The following is a 19,732-nucleotide window of genomic DNA, read 5'->3' as shown; positions in this document are numbered from 1 at the left end:
TCATCAGTACCTAGTGGATTGGGAGGGGTACGGTCCTGAGAGAGGAGTTGGGTTCCCTCTCGGGACGTGCTGGACCGTTCGCTGATCGATGATTTCCTCCGTTGCCGCCAGGTTTCCTCCTCGAGTGCGCCAGGAGGCGCTCGGTGAGTGGGGGGTACTGTCATGTCTTGTTATGTCTGTTCCTGTCCTTTCTCTTCACTCTGTCTCTCTCTGCTGGTCTTTTTAGGTTACCTTCTCTGTCTCTCATTCTTCAGCTGTTCTACATCTTCCCTAACTAGCTCATTCACTCTTTCCCACCTGTTCTCTCTTCCCCCTCTGATTAGGTCTCTATTTCTCTCTCTGTTCCTGCTACTTTCAGTGTCTGATTCTTGTTTGTGTTTTTGATGCCAGAAGCAAGCTGTCGTCTCGTTTGCTTCCACCTTGTCCTATCCTGTCGGAGTCTGCCTGGCAGGTGCATCCTGCATTATACTACGTTCTTTTTGTTCCATTGACTACGTTGGAAGAGGATTTATGCCATTCCTGTTTTTCATTAAAGAACTCTGTTTTCTGTTAAAACCGCTTTTGGGTCTTCACTCAAGTACATAACAGACTAAATGTATCTACACATAAATCAATAAAATCATTCAAAATAGGTTCACACACCAGCAAGCATTATTTGGCAACAGTTGATCATTCGCTTATTTAACGAAATGAAATGCATGACGTGTTTGTAAACACATCCTCACCTCATGAAATGCATGACGTGTTTGTAAACACATCCTCACCTAATGAAATGCATGACGTGTTTGTAAACACATCCTCACCTAATGAAATGCATGACGTGTTTGTAAACACATCCTCACCTAATGAAATGCATGACGTGTTTGTTAACACGTCCTCACCTAATGAAATGCATGACATGTTTGTAAACACATCCTCACCTAATGAAATGCATGACGTGTTTGTAAACACGTCCTCACCTAATGACATGCATGACGTGTTTGTAAACACATCCTCACCTAATGAAATGCATGACGTGTTTGTAAACACGTCCTCACCTAATGAAATGCATGTGTTTGTAAACACATCCTCACCTAATGAAATGCATGACGTGTTTGTAAACACATCCTCACCTAATGAAATGCATGACGTGTTTGTAAACACATCCTCACCTAATGAAATGCATGACGTGTTTGTAAACACATCCTCACCTAATGAAATGCATGACGTGTTTGTAAACACATCCTCACCTAATGAAATGCATGACGTGTTTGTAAACACATCCTCACCTAATGAAATGCATGACGTGTTTGTAAACACATCCTCACCTAATGAAATGCATGACGTGTTTGTAAACACATCCTCACCTAATGAAATGCATGACGTGTTTGTAAACACATCCTCACCTAATGAAATGCATGACGTGTTTGTAAACACATCCTCACCTAATGAAATGCATGACGTGTATCTTCCAAGATGGCGTAGCAGTCGGACGTCTGTTTGTCTTGTCCCGTCCCATGTTTCTATATTTTTCTTCGTATGTATTTCGGATATATTTAATCTCACTTTCCATCTACTGACTGAATATACTCTCCTGCAACCCGCCTCACCCGATGTGGTACGGATCTGCTATTTTTATACTTTTAAGAATCCAGAATTCCCATCATCAGCTAGCCAGCTAACTGGCTACGAACTAACTGGCTACTAGCTAACTGGCTACTAGCTTACTGGCTACCAGCTAACTGGCTACTAGCTAACTGGCTACTAGCTAACTGGCTACTAGCTTACTGGCTACCAGCTAACTGGCTACGAACTAACTGGCTACTAGCTAACTGGCTACTAGCTTACTGGCTACCAGCTAACTGGCTACTAGCTAACTGGCTACTAGCTTACTGGCTACCAGCTAACTGGCTACTAGCTAACTGGCTACTAGCTAACTGGCTACTAGGTTACTGGCTACTAGGTTACTGGCTGCCAGCTAACTGGCTACTAGCTAACTGGCTACTAGCTTACTGGCTACCAGCTAACTGGCTACTAGCTAACTGGCTACTAGCTAACTGGCTACTAGGTTACTGGCTGCCAGCTAACTGGCTACTAGCTAACTGGCTACTAGCTTACTGGCTACCAGCTAACTGGCTACTAGCTAACCACGGCCCGCTAGCTGTCTAAAGCACATCGGACTGTTAGCTTAAGCGGCCCATTGGACAAATTCTTTGGCCACTATACCTAGTTTGCCAATTGGCCTGGTTTACCACACAGAGCCCTGCTGATCCTTCCTCCAAACCGGAACCCAAATGGAAGCTAGCCAGCTAACTAGCTATTAGTTTGTTGTAAGCTAGCCACTGCTTGCGGTCATCAGCTACCACGGACAACTTGCCCATGCCCAGATATCTGCTCCTCTTGCTCTCTGTTCTGAATGTACTGAGCGTCCAGTTCTTTTAGCCTTTAGCCATACCCTTAACCTACTCCTTCTCTGTTCCTCTGGTGATGTGGAGGTTAATCCAGGTTCTGCAGTGCCTAGCTCCACTCCCATTCCCAGGTGCTCTAATTTGTTGACTTATGTAATCGTAAAAGCATTGGTTTCATGTTAACATTAGAAGCCTCCTTCCTAAGTTTGTTTTATTCACTGCCCTAGCACACTGTGCCAACCCGGATGTCCTAGCCGTGTCTGAATCCTGGCTCAGGAAGACCACCAAAAACCCCGAAATTTCCATCCCCAACTATAACATTTTCCGACAAGATAGAACTGCCAAAGGGTGTGGTGTTGCAATCTACTGCAGAGAGAGCCTGCAGAGTTCTGTCTTACTATCCAGGTCTGTACCCAAACAATTCGAGCTTCTACTTTTAAATATCCAACTTTCCAGAAACAAGTCTCTCACTATTGCTGCTTGCTATAGAACACCCTCTGCCCCCAGCTATGCCCTATGTGAGCTGATTGCCCCCCATATATCTTCAGAGATCGTGCTGCTAGGTGACCTAAACTGGGACTTGCTTAACACCCCATAAATCCTACAATCTAAGCTTGATGCCCTCAATCTCACACAAATTATCAATGAACCTATCAGGTACAACCCCAAATCTGTAAACACAGTCAACCTCAGATATCATCCTAACCAACTTGCCCTCCAAATACACCTCTGTAGTTTTCAATCAAGATCTCAGTGAGCACTGCCTCATTGCCTGCATCCGTAACGGGTCTGCGGTCAAATGACCACCCCTCATCACTGTCAAATCCTTCCTAAAACCCTTGAGCGAGCAGGCCTATCTAATCGACCTGGCCAAGGTATCCTGGAAGGATATTGACCTCATCCCATCAGAAGATGCCTGGTCATTCTTTAAAAGTGCCTTCCTCACCATCTTAAATAAGCATGCCCCTTTCAAAAAAAATTTGAACAAGTACCAGATATAGCCCTTGGTTCTCTCCAGACTTGACTGCCCTTGACCAGCACAGATACATCCTGTGTCATTCTGCATTAGCATCAAATAGCCCCCGCGATATGCAACTTTTCAGGGAAGTTAGGAACCAATATACACAGTCAGTTAAGAAAGCTAAGGCAGGCTTTTTCAAGCAGATATTTGCCTCCTGTAGCACAAACTCAAAGTTCTGAGACACTGTAAAGTCCATGGAGAATAAGAGCACCTCCTCCCAGCTGCCCACTGTACTGAGGCTAGGAAACACTGTCACCACCGATAAAATCCGCTATAATATAGAATTTCAATAAGCATTTTTCTACAGCTGGCCATGCTTTCCACCTGGCTACCCCTACCCCGATCAACAGCCCTGCACACCCCACTGCAACTCGCACCTTCCTCCCCCATTTCTCCTTCACCCAAATTAAGCATCTCCAATCCAAAATTAAATCTAGAATCGGCTTCCAATTTCACAACAAAGCATCCTTCACACATGCTGCCAAACATACCTTCGTAAAACTGACCATCCTACAGATCCTTGACTTTGGCGATGCCATTTACAAAATAGCCTCCAACATTCTTCTCAACAAATTGGATCCAGTCTATCACAGTGCCATCCGTTTTGTCACCAAAGCCCCATACACTACCCACCACTGTGACCTGTACGCTCTTGCTGGCTTGCCCTCGATTCATACTCGTCACCTTACCAACTGGCTCCAGGTCATCTACAAGTCTCTGCTTGGTAAAGCCCCGCCTTATCTCAGCTCACTGGTCACCATAGCAGCACTCACTCATAGCACGCACTCCAGTAGGTATGTCTCACTGGTCACCCCAAAGCCAATTCCTCCTTTAGCCGCCTGTCCTTCCAGTTCTCTGCTGCCAATGACTGGAACGAACTGCAAAAATCACTGAAGCTGAAGACTCATATCTCCCTCACTAGCTTTAAGCACCAGCTGTGAGAGCAGCTCACAGATCCCTGCACCTGTACATAGCCCATCTGTAAACAGCCCATCCATCTACCTCATCCCCATACTGTATTTATTTATTTATCTTGCTCCTTTGCACCCCAGTATCTCTACTTCCACATTCATCGTCTGCACATCTACCATTCCAGTGTTTAATTGCTATATTGTAATTACTTCGCCACCATGGCCTATTTATTGCCTTACCTCCCTTATTTGCACTCACTGTACATAGACTTTTGTTTTCTTTTTTTCTACTGTATTATTGACTGTATGTTTTGTTAATTCCATGTGTAACTCTGTTGTATGTGTCGAACTGCTATGCTTTATCTTGGCCAGGTCGCAGTTGTAAATGAGAACTTGTTCTCAACTAGCCTACCTGGTTAAATAAAGGTGAAATAAATGTTTTTAATAATTAACAAAAAAACACAAAAAGAAAGAAGAAACGTATCTGATATAGACTATAGCCTAGACCTCCTCTAAGAAACGTATCTGATATAGACTATAGCCTAGACCTCCTCTAATTAACGTATCTGATATAGACTATAGCCTAGACCTCCTCTAAGAAACGTTTCTGATATAGACTATAGCCTAGACCTTCTCTGTGAAACGTATCTGGTATAGCCTATAGCCTAGACCTCCTCTAAGAAACGTATCTGATTTAGCCTATAGCCTAGACCTACTCTAAGAAACGTATCTGATTTAGCCTATAGCCTAGACCTACTCTAAGAAACGTTTCTGATATAGACTATAGCCTAGACCTTCTCTGTGAAACGTATCTGGTATAGCCTATAGCCTAGACCTCCTCTAAGAAACGTATCTGATTTAGCCTATAGCCTAGACCTACTCTAAGAAACGTTTCTGATATAGACTATAGCCTAGACCTACTCTAAGAAACGTTTCTGATATAGCCTATAGCCTTGGCCTTCTCTAAGAAACATATCTGATATGGAATATAGCCTAGACCTTCTCTAAGAAACGTATCTGATATGGAATATAGCCTAGACCTTCTCTGTGAAACGTATCTGATATGGCCTATAGCCTAGACCACATATGTCAGAGTCAAGGCCCGCGGGCCACATCCGGCCCGCGAGAAGGTTTTTTACGGCCCCTGGGATGATCTTGATTTATTATTAGAACCGGCCCGCAGACCGCAGCAAGCCGGCAGCCCGCAGATCTTTTACACGCACCAATACTACATTTCCCACAATGCAACGGTGACGCACCGAGCAGTAGGCTGCTTCATTTCAATATTTATTGGCACAGCAGTCGTCAGCATCACAGTAAAATTAACTTTCAGATACCCATCAAAAATGGCAAAACGGAAGGTGGACACTGAGAACCGGGGTTTCAAACAAGGTGGGAGTCGGAGTATATGTTCACGGAGGTAGCTGGAAAACCTGTGTGTCTTCTGTGTGGAGAAAGTGTGGCGGTACTGAAAGAGTATAATCTGAGACGACATTATGAAACGAAACACGCGGACAAAAACAAGAATATGGACATGGAACAAAGGCTACAAAAGGCAGAGGAATTAAAACGAGGCCTCAAATCTCGACAGGCTCTGTTCAAAAAAGCCAAATCACAAGGCCAGGCTGCTGTCAAGGCCAGTTTTATTTTGGCAGAAGAGATCGCTAAATCAGCCCGGCCATTTACGGAGGGGGATTTCATCAAAAACTGCATGATTAAAGTTTGTGACGAAGTTTGCCCAGAAAAAGGCAACTCTTTTTAAATGTGAGTCTGAGCAGAAACACCATTGCCGAGAGAGTAGACCAGTTGTCCATCAATCTAAAAGAGCAGCTTGTGAAAAAGGGAAAAGATGTCATTGCATATTCCTTGGCTGTGGATGAGAGCACCGACATTTCTGACATTGCCCAGTTGTCAATTTTCATCCGCGGAGTGGACTCCAGCCTAAGCGTGACAGAGGAGTTTTTGGCTTTACGTCCTATGCATGGCACAACTACGGGGCATGATTTGTATGAAGAGGTGTCAAGATGTGTAAATGAGATGGAGCTGCCTTGGGAAAAACTCGTGGGTTTGACAACCGACGGAGCACCTGCGATGTGTGGACACAGGAGCGGACTGGTGGAGAAGATACGGGAAAAGATGCAAGAGGAAAACGCGACAGGTGAGCTGACAGCTTATCATTGTATCATACACCAGGAAGCGTTGTGCGGTAAAGCCTTGAAAATGGAGCATGTAATGAGCATCATCACGCGCACAGTTAACTTTATCAGAGCCAAAGGTTTGAATCACCGCCAGTTCAAGGCATTTCTGACGGAGTTAGAAACGGAGCATGGTGATTTGCCTTATCACACAGAGGTGCGATGGCTAAGCCAGGGAAAGGTGCTTCAAAGATGTTTCGAGCTTCGTGAGGAACAAAGTGTTGTTTTTGATTAATAGATTTTTGCACTTTATTTTATTGTATTTCAATCCAATTATATTTTAAAAATATTTCAGTTGAGTGGATGATAGAAAATTGCTATTATTGTTTTTTTCTTTGAAGTAAATTTAGCCCACTTTTGCTAAAATAGAAAATATAGGCTACTGATGGTGCCTTGAATACCGGTTTCTTTCATTTAATGTTCATGTTATGGGGATTTTTATATAAAGGAAATTTGTCTTTTGTGTCTGTTGAAAATTAAAGATTACTGACAGAGCCATAAGAAAATATTGCTTTATTTATCTGATCATATTGGAATATATTTGTTAGGTTTTCAGTAGGTTCAATTAGGTTCACTAGACTATATGCGTCATTTAAAAATTTTTCAATGAACATTCGAACAGTCCGGCCCTCGGCTTGTAGCTAAATTTTTTATTTGGCCCTCCGTCCATTTGACTTTGACACCCCTGGCCTAGACCATCTCTAAGAAACGTATCTGATATAGCCTATAGCCTAGACCTTCTCTAAGAAACATATCTGATATAGACTATAGCCTAGACCTTCTCAAATAGGCCCTGGTCTAAAGTAGTGCACTCCATAGGGAATAGGGTTCAAATAGTCCCTGGTCTAAAGTAGTGCACTACATAGGCAAAAGGGTTCAAATAGGCCCTGACCTGGGAGAAAACATGGAGAACCCTGAACTCACCATGTTACCAATCTGTCACCAATCACTCTGCTGATCCATCAGAAACCAATAAATATCTCCAGGTCTGTTGAACAAAGTGATTTTCATTGAAACTGGGGTCATACTGACACACACACACACACACACACACACACACACACACACACACACACACACACACACACACACACTGTCTGCAGTGATTGGCATTATAATGTAATTTATTTATGTATTTATTTTCTATTGTACAGAGTTGTCTACTGTTGTCTGTCGCCCCCCAGTGGTTCTTTGTTGTAAGAACGAACTTATTTCCTTCCCAAATGGGACTCTATTGTAGTGCACTATAAAGGGAACAGGGGGCCATTAGGGACATATGTAACTGGAATATGTTGTTGCACTACGTCCTAATGATTAGCTCTGGTCCAGTGTGTGACTTGCATCTTGATAAAGCTGAACCGTGTTGATGGATATAACACCCTGGACCAGAGCTACCTAACAAGCAGCTGCCTGGGTTTTCAAAAGGATAAAAGCTCAATTAATAGGGACAGAATAGCAAAGTCTTTTTTTCTTTCCTCCAATATTATAGGCTGCAGCTCAGCTTCAGATTGTCATAGAGAGGAATCGATAATCGATGTATTCATTTTGTAGAGTGGCCTCTTTCCTCTGCTGTGGTGATGCATTGCAGTCAGCGATGTTTTCTCTCAGTAGCTGTCCATGGTCCTGAGATCAGATCATGTGAGTTTGCTTAGACACCAGCCTGATCTCCAGCTCCTTCCACCTCTGGAAACTATCTAGGTGGTCATGTGACTTCTCATGAGAGGCTGAGGAGGTGACACTGATTCTTCCCTGGTTCCATCCCCGACCAGCGCAGATTTGGACTCGTGTGAAAAAAGTTTGCCGCAACAATCAGAAGGCTGCATCGTTTTGCTTGGAATAGACAAGCCTTGGTTTCTCCACTCTCTCCCCGTTCCCCATCCTCCTATTGTAGTTAGCCACCGAAAACTTTCGTTGCCCCTCATCTCTTGGTAAATTCCCCTCCTTATCCTGATGTGGCCCAGCCTGCACTAACATATCCCGTAAAGATCCATTCCTATATTTTGTCCACTCAGCGGGATCTTCTATGTTTTTGTCTGGGAGTCGGATTTAGCAGCAGCACCACCACTGTCACCGGGGACGGGGAGCGACGAATCTGAGTCTGGGTCCAAGATAGTAGGGTCTTCGCCGGCATTGTTTGGAGGTGTAGCCTGGCCTGGTGCGACCACCTGTTCTTGTCCAGACAGAGAGCTGTCATCATCGGTGGAAGTGCATGGCTCGGACTCCTCCGTTTTGTCTTCTTCGCTGCTAGAATCAGCTAACGGGGGCTCGTCGTTCTCGGCAAATGAATGGCCTGTCCTCGTAGGCTTGTAACTCTCCACACCGGCTGATGGACATTGTTGCACACTGATACATTTCAACAGAGAATTTCTTTGGTTAGGAGATTGTGCCTCTTTTCTCATAGTTAAAAATATATCCCTTCCTGATAATTTTTGTCTGTTAGACATGGTAGCATATTATTTGAAATCTCTACAGATTTATCTAGAGTGATATCCACTAGTAGTAGCTAGCTAACGGTTAGGTCACTGTTTTAACCTGTTAACGTTAGTGATTAAACTAGTAGCCTAACCTAACCTGTTTTAACCTGTTAACCTGTTAACGTGATTAAACCAGTAGCCTAACCTAACCTGTTAACGTTATTAAAACAGTGATTAAAATTAAACAGTAGCCTAACCTAACCTGATAACGTTAGTGATGATTAAAATTAAACTTCTTGAACTTACCCATCCCGTATCCGGGATCGTGAATACATAACGTTAGTGATTATTAAACCAGTAGCCTAACCTAACCTGTTAACGTTGATTAAAAATAGTGATTAAAACAACCTGCCTCAGTAGCCTAACCTAACCTGTTAACGTTAGTGATTAAAACAGCTCATTACCATAACGCAACGTTAACGATTTCTAAAAATCGCAAATGAAATGAAATAAATATGCCTGCTCTCAAGCTTAGCCTTTTCTTAACAACACTGTCATCTCAGATTTTCAAAATATGCTTTTGAACCATAGCAAATCAAGCATTTGTGTAAGAGTTTTGATAGCTAGCGTTAGCATTTAGCGTAGCGTTTAGCAATCCTAACCTAACCTGCAACATTTTCACAAAAACCAGAAAACCAATCAAATAAAATCATTTACATTTGAAGAACTTCGGATGTTTTCAATGAGTAGACTCTCAGTTACATAGCAAATGTTCAGTTTTTCCTGAAAGATTCTTTGTGTATGTCACGTTCTTTCAAAATCGAACCCAGAAGCAGACCAGGACAAGGAGAGTAGGAAGAAGGTGAGTATTTATTTACAAGTGAATATGAATGGGTAGATATATCCAGGTGGCGTAGCGGGCAGCGGTGGTGAGTTGATGGGAGTAAATAGGTGGATCCAATGGGGTAGCGGAATTCTCCGATGACCAGGCGGGAATGGGGTAAATGATCCAGGTGAGTAACTGAAGACAGAACAAACGGAGGTAAGTTTAAGGCAAGCAATATGTAAAAAAGAACAAAACAAATTCTATCTAACTTGAGGCTGATACTATGGCACGACATACTGTTCATGGCTAACGATCCGGCAGGGAATGGATGTCAGGTCCGGGCTTATGAAGAGGAGAGATGATGATCAGGACCAGGTGTGCAGATAGCTGATGGGATACAGGTGCGGGTAATCAGAACTCCCAACTGGCTACATTGCCTGGCAACCAGACAGGGTGCGTTCCAGGACGCCGAAAAAAACACTCCAGGACAGAACACAGGCAAAAAAACAGACTCAGGAAACGGGATTCGTGACAGTGTAGGAGAAATCGCTCCGTTTCGTACATCGCATTTGGCTACCGAAACTAACCGAAAATTCAGTCACCAAAACGTCAAACTTTTTTCAAAATTAACTCCATAATATCGACCGAAACATGGCAAACGTTGTTTAGAATCAATCCTCAAGGTGTTTTTTCACATATCTCTTCATTGATATGCCGTTCGTGGAAGCCTGCTTTCGTCTCAGAATCCCATGGAAAAATACCAGCAGCTAGCACGCACTCCAGCAGGTATATCTCACTGGTCACCCCCAAAGCCAATTCCTCCTTTGGCCACCTTTCCTTCCAGTTCTCTGCTGCCAATGACTGGAACGAACTGCAAAAATCACTGAAGCTGGAGACTCATATCTCCCTCACTAACTTTAAGCACCAGCTGTCAGAGCAGCTCACAGATCACTGCACCTGTACATAGCCCATCTGTAAACAGCCCATCTATCTACCTCATCCCCATACTCTATTTATTTATTTATCTTGCTCCTTTGCACCCCAGTATCTCTACTTCCACATTCATCGTCTGCACATCTACCATTCCAGTGTTTAATTGCTATATTGTAATTACTTCGCCACCATGGCCTATTTATTGCCTTACCTCCCTTATCTTACCTCATTTACACTCACTGTACATAGACTTTTTGTTTTCTTTTTTCTACTGTATTATTGACTGTATGTTTTGTTAATTCCATGTGTAACTCTGTTGTATGTGTCGAACTGCTATGCTTTATCTTGGCCAGGTCGCAGTTGTAAATGAGAACTTGTTCTCAACTAGCCTACCTGGTTAAATAAAGGTGAAATAAAAAATTGTAATAATAAAAAAAAAACACAAAAAGAAAGAAGAAACGTATCTGATATAGACTATAGCCTAGACCTCCTCTAAGAAACGTATCTGATATAGACTATAGCCTAGACCTACTCTAATTAACGTATCTGATATAGACTATAGCCTAGACCTCCTCTAAGAAACGTATCTGATATAGACTATAGCCTAGACCTACTCTAATTAACGTATCTGATATAGACTATAGCCTAGACCTCCTCTAAGAAACGTATCTGATATAGACTATAGCCTAGACCTACTCTAATTAACGTATCTGATATAGACTATAGCCTAGACCTCCTCTAATTAACGTATCTGATATAGACTATAGCCTAGACCTCCTCTAATTAACGTATCTGATATAGACTATAGCCTAGACCTCCTCTAAGAAACGTATCTGATATAGACTATAGCCTAGACATCCTCTAAGAAACGTATCTGATATAGACTATAGCCTAGACCTACTCTAAGAAACGTATCTGATATAGACTATAGCCTAGACCTACTCTAACAAACGTATCTGATATAGACTATAGCCTAGACCTCCTCTAAGAAACGTATCTGATATAGACTACAGCCTAGACCTCCTCTAAGAAACGTATCTGATATAGACTATAGCCTAGAGCTCCTCTAAGAAACGTATCTGATATAGACTATAGCCTAGACCTACTCTAAGAAACGTTTCTGATTTAGCCTATAGCCTAGGCCTTCTCAAATAGGCCCTGGTCTAAAGTTGTGCACTACATAGGGAATAAGGTTCAAATAGTCCCTGGTCTAAAGTAGTGCACAAAATACGGAATAGGGTTCAAATAGGCCCTGGCCTAAAGTAGTGCACTACATAGGGAATAGGGTTCAAATAGGCCCTGATCTAAAGTAGTGAAGTAAACACGGAGAACCCTGAACTCACCATGTTACCAATCTGTCACCAATCACTCTGCTGATCCATCAGAAACCAATAAATATCTCCAGGTCTGTTGAACAAAGTGATTTTCATTGAAACTGGGGTCATACTGACACACACACACACACACACACACACACACACACACACACACACACACACACACACACACACACACACACACACACACACACACAGTCTGCAGTGATTGGCATTATAATGTAATTTATTTATGTATTTATTTTCTATTGTACAGAGTTGTCTACTGTTGTCTGTCGCCCCCCAGTGGTTCTTTGTTGTAAGAACGAACTTATTTCCTTCCCAAATGGGACTCTATTGTAGTGCACTATAAAGGGAACAGGGGGCCATTAGGGACGTATGTAACTGGAATATGTTGTTGCACTACGTCCTAATGATTAGCTCTGGTCCAGTGTGTGACGTGCATCTTGATGAAGCTGAACCGTGTTGATGGATATAACAACCTGGACCAGAGCTACCTAACAAGCAGCTGCCTGGGTTTTCAAAAAGATAAAAGCTCAATTAATAGGGACAGAATAGCAAAGTCTTTTTTTCTTTCCTCCAATATTATAGGCTGCAGCTCAGCTTCAGATTGTCATAGAGAGGAATTTATTTTGTAGAGTGGCCTATTTCCTCTGCTGTGGTGATGCATTGCAGTCAGCGATGTTTTCTCTCGGTAGCTGTCCATGGTCCTGAAATCAGATCATGTGAGTTTGCTTAGACACCAGCCTGATCTCCAGCTCCTTCCACCTCTGGAAACTATCTAGGTGGTCATGTGACTTCTCATGAGAGGCTGAGGAGGTGACACTGATTCTTCCCTGGTTCCATCCCCGACCAGCGCAGATTTGGACTCGTGTGAAAAAAGTTTGCCGCAACAATCAGAAGCCTTGGTTTCTCCACTCTCTCCCCGTTCCCCATCTTCCTATTGTAGTTAGCCACCGAAAACGTTCGTTGCCCCTCATCTCATGGTAAATTCCCCTCCTTATCCTGATGTGGCCCAGCCTGCACTAACATATCCCGTAAAGATCCATTCCTATATTTTGTCCACTCAGCGGGATCTTCTATGTTTTTGTCTGGGAGTCGGATTTAGCAGCAGCACCACCACTGTCACCGGGGACGGGGAGCGACGAATCTGAGTCTGGGTCCAAGATAGTAGGGTCTTCGCCGGCATTGTTTGGAGGTGTAGCCTGGCCTGGTGCGACCACCTGTTCTTGTCCAGACAGAGAGCTGTCATCATCGGTGGAAGTGCATGGCTCGGACTCCTCCGTTTTGTCTTCTTCGCTGCTAGAATCAGCTAACGGGGGCTCGTCGTTCTCGGCAAATGAATGGCCTGTCCTCGTAGGCTTGTAACTCTCCACACCGGCTGATGGACATTGTTGCACACTGATACATTTCAACAGAGAATTTCTTTGGTTAGGAGATTGTGCCTCTTTTCTCATAGTTAAAAATATATCCCTTCCTGATATTTTTTGTCTGTTAGACATGGTAGCATATTATTTGAAATGCTGCAGACACCTTGGGGAAACGATAGATTGGGCAGGCTCATTCCTGTCGCATTCACAGCCATATAAGGAGACAATGAAAAACAGAGCCTCAAAAATCCTGCTCATTTCCTGGTTGCAGTTTCATCTTGGTTTTGCCTGTAGCTTCTGTTCTGGGGCACTCACAGACAATATATTTGCAGTTCTGGAAACGTCAGAGTGTTTTCTTTCCATAGCTATCAATTATATGCATAATCGAGCATCTTTTTGAGACAAAATATTGCGCATAAAACGGGCACGTCTTTTTATCCAAAAATTAAATAGCGCCCCCATAGATTTAACAGGTTAAGACAGTAACCTAACCTAACCTGTTAACGTTAGTGATTAAAACAGTAGCCTAACCTAACCTGTTAACGTTAGTGATTAAACCAGTAGCCTAACCTAACTTGATAACGTTAGTGATTAAAACAGTAGCCTAACCTAACCTGTTAACGTTAGTGATTAAAACAGTAGCCTAACCTAACTTGATAACGTTAGTGATTAAAACAGTAGCCTAACCTAACCTGATAACGTTGGTGATTAAGACAGTAACCTAACCTAACCTGACAACGTTAGTGATTAAAACAGTAGCCTAACCTAACCTGATAACGTTGGTGATTAAATCACTAATTGTCTTCCTCACAAACACACTTAAAAAGTACAATCATTTATTTGGCAGATTAATTTATTCATGTTTCACAATTGGATAATCCCATATAAAGACAGACATCACCATTCCTACCAAGGATAGTGTGAGTGAACTTCGGGAGAAGGGGGAATGGGGTGGGGGGGGGGAACTGTAGCAACACTATGAGCTGGTGGCTGGGCGCCGCGGGCGGTGTAGTGACCGAACAGGGGCGATGGAGGGCGGCAGACAATTGTCAAAATATCGCCTCAAATTCAGGTGCTGCCACAGGCGACGGTCTAATGGGAGGGTCTAATGGGAGGGTCTAATGGGAGGGTCTAATGGGAGGGTCTAATGGGAGGGTCTAATGGGAGGGCTAATGGGAGGGTCTAATGGGAGGGTCTAATGGGAGGGTCTAATGGGAGGGCTAATGGGAGGGCTAATGGGAGGGTCTAATGGGAGGGCTAATGGGAGGGCTAATGGGAGGGCTAATGGGAGGGTCTAATGGGAGGGTCTAATGGGAGGGTCTAATGGGAGGGTCTAATGGGAGGGCTAATGGGAGGGCTAATGGGAGGGCTAATGGGAGGGTCTAATGGGAGGGTCTAATGGGTGGGCTAATGGGAGGGTCTAATGGGAGGGCTAATGGGAGGGTCTAATGGGAGGGCTAATGGGAGGGTCTAATGGGAGGGCTAATGGGAGGGTCTAATGGGAGGGTCTAATGGGAGGGCTAATGGGAGGGTCTAATGGGAGGGCTAATGGGAGGGTCTAATGGGAGGGCTAATGGGAGGGTCTAATGGGAGGGCTAATGGGAGGGTCTAATGGGAGGGCTAATGGGAGGGTCTAATGGGAGGGTCTAATGGGAGGGTCTAATGGGAGGGCTAATGGGAGGGCTAATGGGAGGGTCTAATGGGAGGGCTAATGGGAGGGCTAATGGGAGGGCTAATGGGAGGGTCTAATGAGAGGGTCTAATGGGAGGGTCTAATGGGAGGGCTAATGGGAGGTTCTAATGGGAGGGCTAATGGGAGGGCTAATGGGAGGGTCTAATGGGAGGGTCTAATGGGTGGGCTAATGGGAGGGTCTAATGGGAGGGCTAATGGGAGGGTCTAATGGGAGGGCTAATGGGAGGGTCTAATGGGAGGGTAATGGGAGGGTCTAATGGGAGGGCTAATGGGAGGGTCTAATGGGAGGGCTAATGGGAGGGTCTAATGGGAGGGCTAATGGGAGGGCTAATGGGAGGGTCTAATGGGAGGGTCTAATGGGAGGGCTAATGGGAGGGCTAATGGGAGGGCTAATGGGAGGGCTAATGGGAGGGTCTAATGGGAGGGTCTAATGGGAGGGCTAATGGGAGGGTCTAATGGGAGGGCTAATGGGAGGGTCTAATGGGAGGGCTAATGGGAGGGCTAATGGGAGGGTCTAATGGGAGGGCTAATGGGAGGGTCTAATGGGAGGGTCTAATGGGAGGGTCTAATGGGAGGGTCTAATGGGAGGGCTAATGGGAGGGCTAATGGGAGGGTCTAATGGGTGTGCAAATGGGAGAGTCTAATGGGAGGGCAAATGGGAGGGTCTAATTGGAGGGCTAATGGGAGGGCTCTGATCCCGTCTGGAAACCCACAATGAGGACGTCAAGTCAGTTTTCATAAATCATTGGGTTCCGTTCCAGAAGAAACGTCAGAGTTGCCTGAAGTGGAGGCATTAATTCATGTTGACGTTTACAACATAACATGCTTGGACATTTCATCATTAAGACCTATAGGGAATAATGTCTGGAGGGTGAAAATCCCAAAACATTCTCATTAGATCAGTGTTATATCACCTCCCCTGTCTGATATCTTGACTTTCTCTCTGTCACACAACCTGAAGGTAGAAATGTCATGTTTTAGGTCATTACAATGTACTGCGACTGGATAATCCCAGTCTTTACTCCTGATTTAACTTTTATATTCAATAATTCTCTGAGATAATGAGAGGTTTTACCTACATAACACAGCCCACATGGACATTTAATCATGTAGATAACATGGGTGGTGTCTACCTACATAACACAGCCCACATGGACATTTAATCATGTAGATAACATGGGTGGTGTTTACCTACATAACACAGCCCACATGGACATTTAATCATGTAGATAACATGGGTGGTGTTTACCTACATAACAGAGCCCACATGGACATTTAATCATGTAGATAACATGGGTGGTGTTTACCTACATAACACAGTCCACATGGACATTTAATCATGTAGATAACATGGGTGGTGTCTACCTACATAACACAGCCCACATGGACATTTAATCATGAAGATAACATGGGTGGTGTCTACCTACATAACACAGCCCACATGGACATTTAATCATGTTGATAACATGGGTGGTGTCTACCTACATAACACAGCCCACATGGACATTTAATCATGTAGATAACATGGGTGGTGTTTAACTACATAACAAAGCCCACATGGACATCTAATCATGTTGATAACATGGGTGGTGTCTACCTACATAACACAGTCCACATGGACATTTAATCATGTAGATAACATGGGTGGTGTTTACCTACATAACAGAGCCCACATGGACATTTAATCATGTAGATAACATGGGTGGTGTTTACCTACATAACACAGCCCACATGGACATTTAATCATGTAGATAACATGGGTGGTGTTTACCTACATAACACAGCCCACATGGACATTTAATCATGTAGATAACATGGGTGGTGTTTACCTACATAACACAGCCCACATGGACATTTAATCATGTAGATAACATGGGTGGTGTTTAACATGGGTGGTGTTTACCTACATAACAGAGCCCACATGGACATTTAATCATGTAGATAACATGGGTGGTGTTTACCTACATAACACAGCCCACATGGACATTTAATCATGTAGATAACATGGGTGGTGTTTAACATGGGTGGTGTTTACCTACATAACACAGCCCACATGGACATTTAATCATGTAGATAACATGGGTGGTGTTTAACATGGGTGGTGTTAACCTACATAACACAGCCCACATGGACATTTAATCATGTTGATAACATGGGTGGTGTTTACCTACATAACACAGTCCACATGGACATTTAATCATGTAGATAACATGGGTGGTGTTTACCTACATAACACAGCCCACATGGACATTTAATCATGTAGATAACATGGGTGGTGTTAACCTACATAACACAGCCCACATGGACATTTAATCATGTAGATAACATGGGTGGTGGAACACGTAATAATGTCATTCATTTGGAACCATGTTCCTGTTTGTGGATGGCAGAAACATTCACACTTCATCATATTGTTGCACTGGGCTCAACATCTGCACTTACAGCAACCAATCAGAAGAGGGCGTAAAAGAGCCTGGCTCGTTTTCTTTTGTGGCTGGAGGTTTGGCATGGACCATTTTGTTACATATATTGCGACCTCTCCTATATCCAATCAGTGGTGGTTTGTTAAAGTCAGCTGGCAGAACTGGGTCTGATAAAACATGACAATGGTTCTAAGGAGTTTGAGTCTGTGTATCTGTCTGTCATTCTGTCTGTCTGTCATTCTGTCTGTGTATCTGTCTGTCATTCTGTCTGTGTATCTGTCTGTCATTCTGTCTGTGTATGTCTGTCTGTCATTCTGTCTGTCTGTCATTCTGTCTGTGTATGTCTGTCTGTCATTCTGTCTGTCTGTCATTCTGTCTGTGTATCTGTCTGTCTGTCATTCTGTCTGTGTATGTCTGTCTGTCATTCTGTCTGTCTGTCATTCTGTCTGTGTATCTGTCTGTCTGTCATTCTGTCTGTGTATGTCTGTCTGTCATTCTGTCTGTCTGTCATTCTGTCTGTGTATCTGTCTGTCATTCTGTCTGTGTATCTGTCTGTCATTCTGTCTGTGTATGTCTGTCTGTCATTCTGTCTGTCTGTCATTCTGTCTGTGTATCTGTCTTTCTGTGTATCTGTCTGTCTGTCATTCTGTCTGTGTATGTCTGTCTGTCATTCTGTCTGTCTGTCATTCTGTCTGTGTATCTGTCTGTCATTCTGTCTGTGTATGTCTGTCTGTCATTCTGTCTGTCTGTCATTCTGTCTGTGTATCTGTCTGTCATTCTGTCTGTGTATGTCTGTCTGTCATTCAGTCTGTGTATCTGTCTGTCATTCTGTCTGTCAGTCATTCTGTCTGTCTGTCATTCTGTCTGTGTATGTCTGTCTGTCATTCTGTCTGTGTATCTGTCTGTCATTCTGTCTGTGTATGTCTGTCTGTCATTCTGTCTGTCTGTCATTCTGTCTGTGTATCTGTCTGTCATTCTGTCTGTCTGTCATTCAGTCTGTGTATCTGTCTGTCTGTCATTCTGTCTGTGTATGTCTGTCTGTCTGTCATTCTGTCTGTGTATCTGTCTGTCTGTCATTCTGTCATTCTGTCTGTGTATCTGTCTGTCTGTCATTCTGTCTGTCTGTCATTCTGTCTGTGTATCTGTCTGTCTGTCATTCTGTCTGTCTGTCATTCTGTCTGTGTATCTGTCTGTCTGTCATTCTGTCTGTCTGTCATTCTGTCTGTGTATCTGTCTGTCTGTGTATCTGTCTGTCTGTCATTCTGTCTGTGTATCTGTCTGTCTGTCATTCTGTCATTCTGTCTGTCTGTCTGTCATTCTGTCTGTGTATCTGTCTGTCTGTCTGTCATTCTGTCTGTCTGTCTGTCATTCTGTCTGTGTATCTGTCTGTCTGTCTGTCTGTCTGTCTGTCTGTCATTCTGTCTGTCTGTCTGTCATTCTGTCTGTGTATCTGTCTGTCTGTCATTCTGTCTGTGTGACTCTGTCTAGATTTAGGTTCCCAAGGAAGGTTCTCTTGGTAGCCCTCAGACCCGTCTGGATCTTGACACTCTGAACACGCGTTCTGCATCATATCTCTTACACCAGGTAAGATATGTTTTGTATTTTGTACATTGTAAAAGGGTATTTTCTTTTTGTTTGCTGCAAAAACTGCAAAACCTGCTTGGAACGAAATACTGCTGTGAAATCTACAGGAGCCAGGTCTTAATTTGATCATCCTGTTGTTGTAGGAATTTTCCTGCACAGAATGAGATGCTAATTTGTAATGTATTCCAGGTTAAAAAGGCTTCTAAAGTTAGTATTTTCTTCTTTAAAATGTCAGACTTTTTTTGACCAAACAATTTTTTAACCACCCCCTACAAAAAATGTCCATTGATTAAAAACAACATAACAATTTCCTGTTGCTGGAGGATAATTTCTGTTGTGTGAAACTGTCTCAAATGAATATATGACATATTACTCTCTCTCTCTGCCTCCATCTCTCTATACCTGTCTCCATCTCTCTCTCTCTCTCTCTCTCTCTCTGCCTCCATCTCTCTATATCTGTCTACTCTCTCTCTCTCTCTACCCCCTTTGCTCTCTGTCTCGCTCTCTCTCTGCCTCTCTCTCTCTCTTTGTCTCTAACTCTCTGACTCTCTCTTTGCCTCACTCTCTCTCTGCCTCCCTCTCTCTCTGCCTCTCTCTCTCTCTGCCTCTCTCTCTGCCTCCCTCACTGTCTGTCTCTAT

Source organism: Oncorhynchus masou, chromosome 23 (assembly GCF_036934945.1).
Source record: "Oncorhynchus masou masou isolate Uvic2021 chromosome 23, UVic_Omas_1.1, whole genome shotgun sequence".
In the NCBI taxonomy this organism is placed as follows: domain Eukaryota; kingdom Metazoa; phylum Chordata; class Actinopteri; order Salmoniformes; family Salmonidae; genus Oncorhynchus; species Oncorhynchus masou.
This window is presented reverse-complemented; position numbering follows the sequence as displayed.